The following is a 7,500-nucleotide window of genomic DNA, read 5'->3' on the forward strand; positions in this document are numbered from 1 at the left end:
CGTTAAGAGTTTTAGGATGTACTCATTCCAATTACAGGGCCTCGTTAGAGTCCTGTATTGTTATTTTTCGTCACTACCTCCCCGTGTCGGGAATGGGTAATTTGCGCGCCTGCTGCCTTCCTTGGATGTGGTAGCGGTTTCTCAGGCTCCCTCTCCGGAATCGAACCCTGATTCCCCGTTACCCGTTATCACAAAGGTAGGCACGTAGCGTACCTTCGACAGTTGATAGGGCAGACACTTGAATGATACGTCGTCGGTGCAGAGACCGTACGATCCGCGTGGTTATCCAGAGTCATCAAACGTCACAGGACGAACCCGGTCGGTTTTGATCTGATAAAAGCGCGCCTCCCGAAGTCGGCGCTTAATGCATGTATTAGCTCTAGAATTACCACAGTTATCCACTTCGCTTACGAGACCAAATAAACCAAGACTGATTTAATGAGCCATTCGCTGTTTCGCTTTACGAGAACTCGTACTTGCACCTGCATGGCTTAATCTTTGAGACAAGCATATCACTACTGGCAGGATCAACCAGATAGCTGCGACAGCTGCGCTCGGCCCTTGCTGGGCCGCCCGGCGCGTGCTCGTCGCATTCGTTTAAGACCGAGGCGATCGCCTGCGGCCGTACTCAGCTTCGACAGTCGCTGGCCGCGACGTCCACGCTCTCGCCGGCAGTGCCAGGCGGAGCGATTTGCGTTTTTTCTTTGCTCGCTCTCTCTCGGGCTCGATCCATTCAGTTTCGCACAAACAAGAGCTCTGCCGGCCGCCTGCAGCGGTGCCTAAAACCCGGGCATAACAATGCGACCGTTCTGCTAGGCCGACAAGCGCTCAAGCCAGACGCTCGATCGAACGCCCCCTACATATTAGTCGAGACAACGGCTCGCTCATTAGCATCGCGTTTGTACTTTAACTTTTTTCGGCTCGGCTTCTTTCGACGCCGATGCCGGCGACGCAGCACTCTCTCGCCCGCCAGCCACCGAGAAAAGGGTGCGCTCCGACCGGCCCCGCACCGCTCTTTCATGGCTCATTCGAGTTTACTGTCTTTCGCTCTGACATGCCTTACCTAGGGTTAGGTTAGTATGCTTGCACGTTTGTACTTTAACTTTTTTTGGCTCGGCTTCTTTCGACGCCGATGCCGGCGACGCAGCACTCTCTCGCCCGCCAGCCACCGAGAAAAGGGTGCGCTCCGACCGGCCCCGCACCGCTCTTTCTTGGCTCATTCGAAATTACTGTCTTTCGCTCTGACATGCCTTACCTAGGGTTAGGTTAGTATGCTTGCACGTTTGTACTTTAACTTTTTTCGGCTAGGCTTCTTTCGACGCCGATGCCGGCGACGCAGCACTCTCTCGCCCGCCAGCCACCGAGAAAAGGGTGCGCTCCGACCGGCCCCGCACCGCTCTTTCATGGCTCATTCGAGTTTACTGTCTTTCGCTCTGACATGCCTTACCTAGGGTTAGGTTAGTATGCTTCCACGTTTGTACTTTAACTTTTTTCGGCTCGGCTTCTTTCGACGCCGATGCCGGCGACGCAGCACTCTCTCGCCCGCCAGCCACCGAGAAAAGGGTGCGCTCCGACCGGCCCCGCACCGCTCTTTCATGGCTCATTCGAGTTTACTGTCTTTCGCTCTGACATGCCTTACCTAGGGTTAGGTTAGTATGCTTGCACGTTTGTACTTTAACTTTTTTTGGCTCGGCTTCTTTCGACGCCGATGCCGGCGACGCAGCACTCTCTCGCCCGCCAGCCACCGAGAAAAGGGTGCGCTTCGACCGGCCCCGCACCGCTCTTTCTTGGCTCATTCGAAATTACTGTCTTTCGCTCTGACATGCTTTACCTAGGGTTAGGTTAGTATGCTTGCACGTTTGTACTTTAACTTTTTTTGGCTCGGCTTCTTTCGATGCCGATGCCGGCGACGCAGCACTCTCTCGCCCGCCAGCCACCGAGAAAAGGGTGCGCTCCGACCGGCCCCGCACCGCTCTTTCTTGGCTCATTCGAAATTACTGTCTTTCGCTCTGACATGCCTTACCTAGGGTTAGGTTAGTATGCTTGCACGTTTGTACTTTAACTTTTTTCGGCTCGGCTTCTTTCGACGCCGATGCCGGCGACGCAGCACTCTCTCGCCCGCCAGCCACCGAGAAAAGGGTGCGCTCCGACCGGCCCCGCACCGCTCTTTCATGGCTCATTCGAGTTTACTGTCTTTCGCTCTGACATGCCTTACCTAGGGTTAGGTTAGTATGCTTGCACGTTTGTACTTTAACTTTTTTTGGCTCGGCTTCTTTCGACGACGATGCCGGCGACGCAGCACTCTCTCGCCCGCCAGCCACCGAGAAAAGGGTGCGCTCCGACCGGCCCCGCACCGCTCTTTCTTGGCTCATTCGAAATTACTGTCTTTCGCTCTGACATGCCTTACCTAGGGTTAGGTTAGTATGCTTGCACGTTTGTACTTTAACTTTTTTCGGCTCGGCTTCTTTCGACGCCGATGCCGGCGACGCAGCACTCTCTCGCCCGCCAGCCACCGAGAAAAGGGTGCGCTCCGACCGGCCCCGCACCGCTCTTTCTTGGCTCATTCGAAATTACTGTCTTTCGCTCTGACATGCCTTACCTAGGGTTAGGTTAGTATGCTTGCACGTTTGTACTTTAACTTTTTTCGGCTCGGCTTCTTTCGACGCCGATGCCGGCGACGCAGCACTCTCTCGCCCGCCAGCCACCGAGAAAAGGGTGCGCTCCGACCGGCCCCGCACCGCTCTTTCTTGGCTCATTCGAGTTTACTGTCTTTCGCTCTGACATGCCTTACCTAGGGTTAGGTTAGTATGCTTGCACGTTTGTACTTTAACTTTTTTCGGCTCGGCTTCTTTCGACGCCGATGCCGGCGACGCAGCACTCTCTCGCCCGCCAGCCACCGAGAAAAGGGTGCGCTCCGACCGGCCCCGCACCGCTCTTTCTTGGCTCATTCGAGTTTACTGTCTTTCGCTCTGACATGCCTTACCTAGGGTTAGGTTAGTATGCTTGCACGTTTGTACTTTAACTTTTTTCGGCTCGGCTTCTTTCGACGCCGATGCCGGCGACGCAGCACTCTCTCGCCCGCCAGCCACCGAGAAAAGGGTGCGCTCCGACCGGCCCCGCACCGCTCTTTCTTGGCTCATTCGAAATTACTAACCTAACCCTAGGTAAGGCATGTCAGAGCGAAAGACAGTAATTTCGAATGAGCCAAGAAAGAGCGGTGCGGGGCCGGTCGGAGCGCACCCTTTTCTCGGTGGCTGGCGGGCGAGAGAGTGCTGCGTCGCCGGCATCGGCGTCGAAAGAAGCCGAGCCAAAAAAAGTTAAAGTACAAACGTGCAAGCATACTAACCTAACCCTAGGTAAGGCATGTCAGAGCGAAAGACAGTAATTTCGAATGAGCCAAGAAAGAGCGGTGCGGGGCCGGTCGGAGCGCACCCTTTTCTCGGTGGCTGGCGGGCGAGAGAGTGCTGCGTCGCCGGCATCGGCGTCGAAAGAAGCCGAGCCGAAAAAAGTTAAAGTACAAACGTGCAAGCATACTAACCTAACCCTAGGTAAGGCATGTCAGAGCGAAAGACAGTAATTTCGAATGAGCCAAGAAAGAGCGGTGCGGGGCCGGTCGGAGCGCACCCTTTTCTCGGTGGCTGGCGGGCGAGAGAGTGCTGCGTCGCCGGCATCGGCGTCGAAAGAAGCCGAGCCGAAAAAAGTTAAAGTACAAACGTGCAAGCATACTAACCTAACCCTAGGTAAGGCATGTCAGAGCGAAAGACAGTAAACTCGAATGAGCCAAGAAAGAGCGGTGCGGGGCCGGTCGGAGCGCACCCTTTTCTCGGTGGCTGGCGGGCGAGAGAGTGCTGCGTCGCCGGCATCGGCGTCGAAAGAAGCCGAGCCGAAAAAAGTTAAAGTACAAACGTGCAAGCATACTAACCTAACCCTAGGTAAGGCATGTCAGAGCGAAAGACAGTAATTTCGAATGAGCCAAGAAAGAGCGGTGCGGGGCCGGTCGGAGCGCACCCTTTTCTCGGTGGCTGGCGGGCGAGAGAGTGCTGCGTCGCCGGCATCGGCGTCGAAAGAAGCCGAGCCGAAAAAAGTTAAAGTACAAACGTGCAAGCATACTAACCTAACCCTAGGTAAGGCATGTCAGAGCGAAAGACAGTAATTTCGAATGAGCCAAGAAAGAGCGGTGCGGGGCCGGTCGGAGCGCACCCTTTTCTCGGTGGCTGGCGGGCGAGAGAGTGCTGCGTCGCCGGCATCGGCGTCGAAAGAAGCCGAGCCAAAAAAAGTTAAAGTACAAACGTGCAAGCATACTAACCTAACCCTAGGTAAGGCATGTCAGAGCGAAAGACAGTAAACTCGAATGAGCCATGAAAGAGCGGTGCGGGGCCGGTCGGAGCGCACCCTTTTCTCGGTGGCTGGCGGGCGAGAGAGTGCTGCGTCGCCGGCATCGGCGTCGAAAGAAGCCGAGCCGAAAAAAGTTAAAGTACAAACGTGCAAGCATACTAACCTAACCCTAGGTAAGGCATGTCAGAGCGAAAGACAGTAATTTCGAATGAGCCAAGAAAGAGCGGTGCGGGGCCGGTCGGAGCGCACCCTTTTCTCGGTGGCTGGCGGGCGAGAGAGTGCTGCGTCGCCGGCATCGTCATCGAAAGAAGCCGAGCCGAAAAAAGTTAAAGTACAAACGTGCAAGCATACTAACCTAACCCTAGGTAAAGCATGTCAGAGCGAAAGACAGTAATTTCGAATGAGCCAAGAAAGAGCGGTGCGGGGCCGGTCGAAGCGCACCCTTTTCTCGGTGGCTGGCGGGCGAGAGAGTGCTGCGTCGCCGGCATCGGCGTCGAAAGAAGCCGAGCCGAAAAAAGTTAAAGTACAAACGTGCAAGCATACTAACCTAACCCTAGGTAAGGCATGTCAGAGCGAAAGACAGTAAACTCGAATGAGCCATGAAAGAGCGGTGCGGGGCCGGTCGGAGCGCACCCTTTTCTCGGTGGCTGGCGGGCGAGAGAGTGCTGCGTCGCCGGCATCGGCGTCGAAAGAAGCCGAGCCGAAAAAAGTTAAAGTACAAACGTGCAAGCATACTAACCTAACCCTAGGTAAGGCATGTCAGAGCGAAAGACAGTAATTTCGAATGAGCCAAGAAAGAGCGGTGCGGGGCCGGTCGGAGCGCACCCTTTTCTCGGTGGCTGGCGGGCGAGAGAGTGCTGCGTCGCCGGCATCGGCGTCGAAAGAAGCCGAGCCGAAAAAAGTTAAAGTACAAACGTGCAAGCATACTAACCTAACCCTAGGTAAGGCATGTCAGAGCGAAAGACAGTAATTTCGAATGAGCCAAGAAAGAGCGGTGCGGGGCCGGTCGGAGCGCACCCTTTTCTCGGTGGCTGGCGGGCGAGAGAGTGCTGCGTCGCCGGCATCGGCGTCGAAAGAAGCCGAGCCAAAAAAAGTTAAAGTACAAACGTGCAAGCATACTAACCTAACCCTAGGTAAGGCATGTCAGAGCGAAAGACAGTAAACTCGAATGAGCCATGAAAGAGCGGTGCGGGGCCGGTCGGAGCGCACCCTTTTCTCGGTGGCTGGCGGGCGAGAGAGTGCTGCGTCGCCGGCATTGGCGTCGAAAGAAGCCGAGCCGAAAAAAGTTAAAGTACAAACGCGATGCTAATGAGCGAGCCGTTGTCTCGACTAATATGTAGGGGGCGTTCGATCGAGCGTCTGGCTTGAGCGCTTGTCGGCCTAGCAGAACGGTCGCATTGTTATGCCCGGGTTTTAGGCACCGCTGCAGGCGGCCGGCAGAGCTCTTGTTTGTGCGAAACTGAATGGATCGAGCCCGAGAGAGAGCGAGCAAAGAAAAAACGCAAATCGCTCCGCCTGGCACTGCCGGCGAGAGCGTGGACGTCGCGGCCAGCGACTGTCGAAGCTGAGTACGGCCGCAGGCGATCGCCTCGGTCTTAAACGAATGCGACGAGCACGCGCCGGGCGGCCCAGCAAGGGCCGAGCGCAGCTGTCGCAGCTATCTGGTTGATCCTGCCAGTAGTGATATGCTTGTCTCAAAGATTAAGCCATGCAGGTGCAAGTACGAGTTCTCGTAAAGCGAAACTGCGAATGGCTCATTAAATCAGTCTTGGTTTATTTGGTCTCGTAAGCGAAGTGGATAACTGTGGTAATTCTAGAGCTAATACATGCATTAAGCGCCGACTTCGGGAGGCGCGCTTTTATCAGATCAAAACCGACCGGGTTCGTCCTGTGACGTTTGATGACTCTGGATAACCACGCGGATCGTACGGTCTCTGCACCGACGACGTATCATTCAAGTGTCTGCCCTATCAACTGTCGAAGGTACGCTACGTGCCTACCTTTGTGATAACGGGTAACGGGGAATCAGGGTTCGATTCCGGAGAGGGAGCCTGAGAAACCGCTACCACATCCAAGGAAGGCAGCAGGCGCGCAAATTACCCATTCCCGACACGGGGAGGTAGTGACGAAAAATAACAATACAGGACTCTAACGAGGCCCTGTAATTGGAATGAGTACATCCTAAAACTCTTAACGAGTATCCATTGGAGGGCAAGTCTGGTGCCAGCAGCCGCGGTAATTCCAGCTCCAACAGTGTATGCTAAAGTTGTTGCGGTTGAAAAGCTCGTAGTTGGATTTTGGGCGAGCGCCGCCGGTCCGTCGCAAGGCGTGTCACTGGTTGCGTTCGCCTCACCTTCGGTTCTCCGTCGGTGCTCTTGACTGAGTGTCGGCGGTGGCCGATAAGTTTACTTTGAAAAAATTATTGTGTTCAAAGCAGGCTGTTCGCCTGCATAGTGTTGCATGGAATAATGGAATAGGACCTCGGTTCTATTTTGTTGGTTTTCGGAGCACGAGGTAATGATTAAGAGGGACAGACGGGGGCGTCCGTACTCTGCCGTTAGAGGTGAAATTCTTGGATCGGCGGAAGACGAACTACTGCGAAAGCATTCGCCAAGAATGTTTTCTTTAATCAAGAGCGAAAGTCAGAGGTTCGAAGACGATCAGATACCGTCCTAGTTCTGACTATAAACGATGCCAACTAGCGATCGGGAGGCGTTACCATGACGACCTTTCCGGCAGCTTCCGGGAAACCAAAGTCTTTGGGTTCCGGGGGAAGTATGGTTGCAAAGCTGAAACTTAAAGGAATTGACGGAAGGGCACCACCAGGAGTGGAGCCTGCGGCTTAATTTGACTCAACACGGGGAAACTCACCCGGCCCGGACACAGGTAGGATTGACAGATTGAGAGCTCTTTCTTGATTCTGTGGGTGGTGGTGCATGGCCGTTCTTAGTTGGTGGAGCGATTTGTCTGGTTAATTCCGATAACGAACGAGACTCTGGCATGCTAAATAGTTACGCGACCTTCTCGGTCGGCGTCTAACTTCTTAGAGGGACTAGTGGCGTTTAGCCACACGAGATTGAGCAATAACAGGTCTGTGATGCCCTTAGATGTCCGGGGCCGCACGCGCGCTACACTGAGTGAAGCAGCGAGTGTCTAACCTAGGCC

At 54.8% G+C, this 7,500-nt stretch overlaps 2 non-coding genes across 2 annotated transcripts in view; one reads left to right on the forward strand and one right to left on the reverse strand.

Annotated features, from left to right (window-relative positions):
* The window catches only part of LOC144420297 (small subunit ribosomal RNA), a 1,810-nt gene extending 1,272 nt beyond the window's left edge, over nucleotides 1-538 (reverse strand). Inside the window, exon 1 of the ribosomal RNA XR_013474650.1 lies at nucleotides 1-538. This exon is cut by the window's left edge and continues 1,272 nt beyond it. This is a non-coding gene — a ribosomal RNA (small subunit ribosomal RNA).
* A 5,455-nt stretch (nucleotides 539-5,993) lies between these two features.
* The window catches only part of LOC144420270 (small subunit ribosomal RNA), a 1,810-nt gene continuing 303 nt past the window's right edge, over nucleotides 5,994-7,500 (forward strand). The window contains exon 1 of the ribosomal RNA XR_013474623.1: nucleotides 5,994-7,500. This exon is cut by the window's right edge and continues 303 nt beyond it. This is a non-coding gene — a ribosomal RNA (small subunit ribosomal RNA).

Source organism: Styela clava, chromosome 2 (assembly GCF_964204865.1).
Source record: "Styela clava chromosome 2, kaStyClav1.hap1.2, whole genome shotgun sequence".
NCBI classification, from domain to species: domain Eukaryota; kingdom Metazoa; phylum Chordata; class Ascidiacea; order Stolidobranchia; family Styelidae; genus Styela; species Styela clava.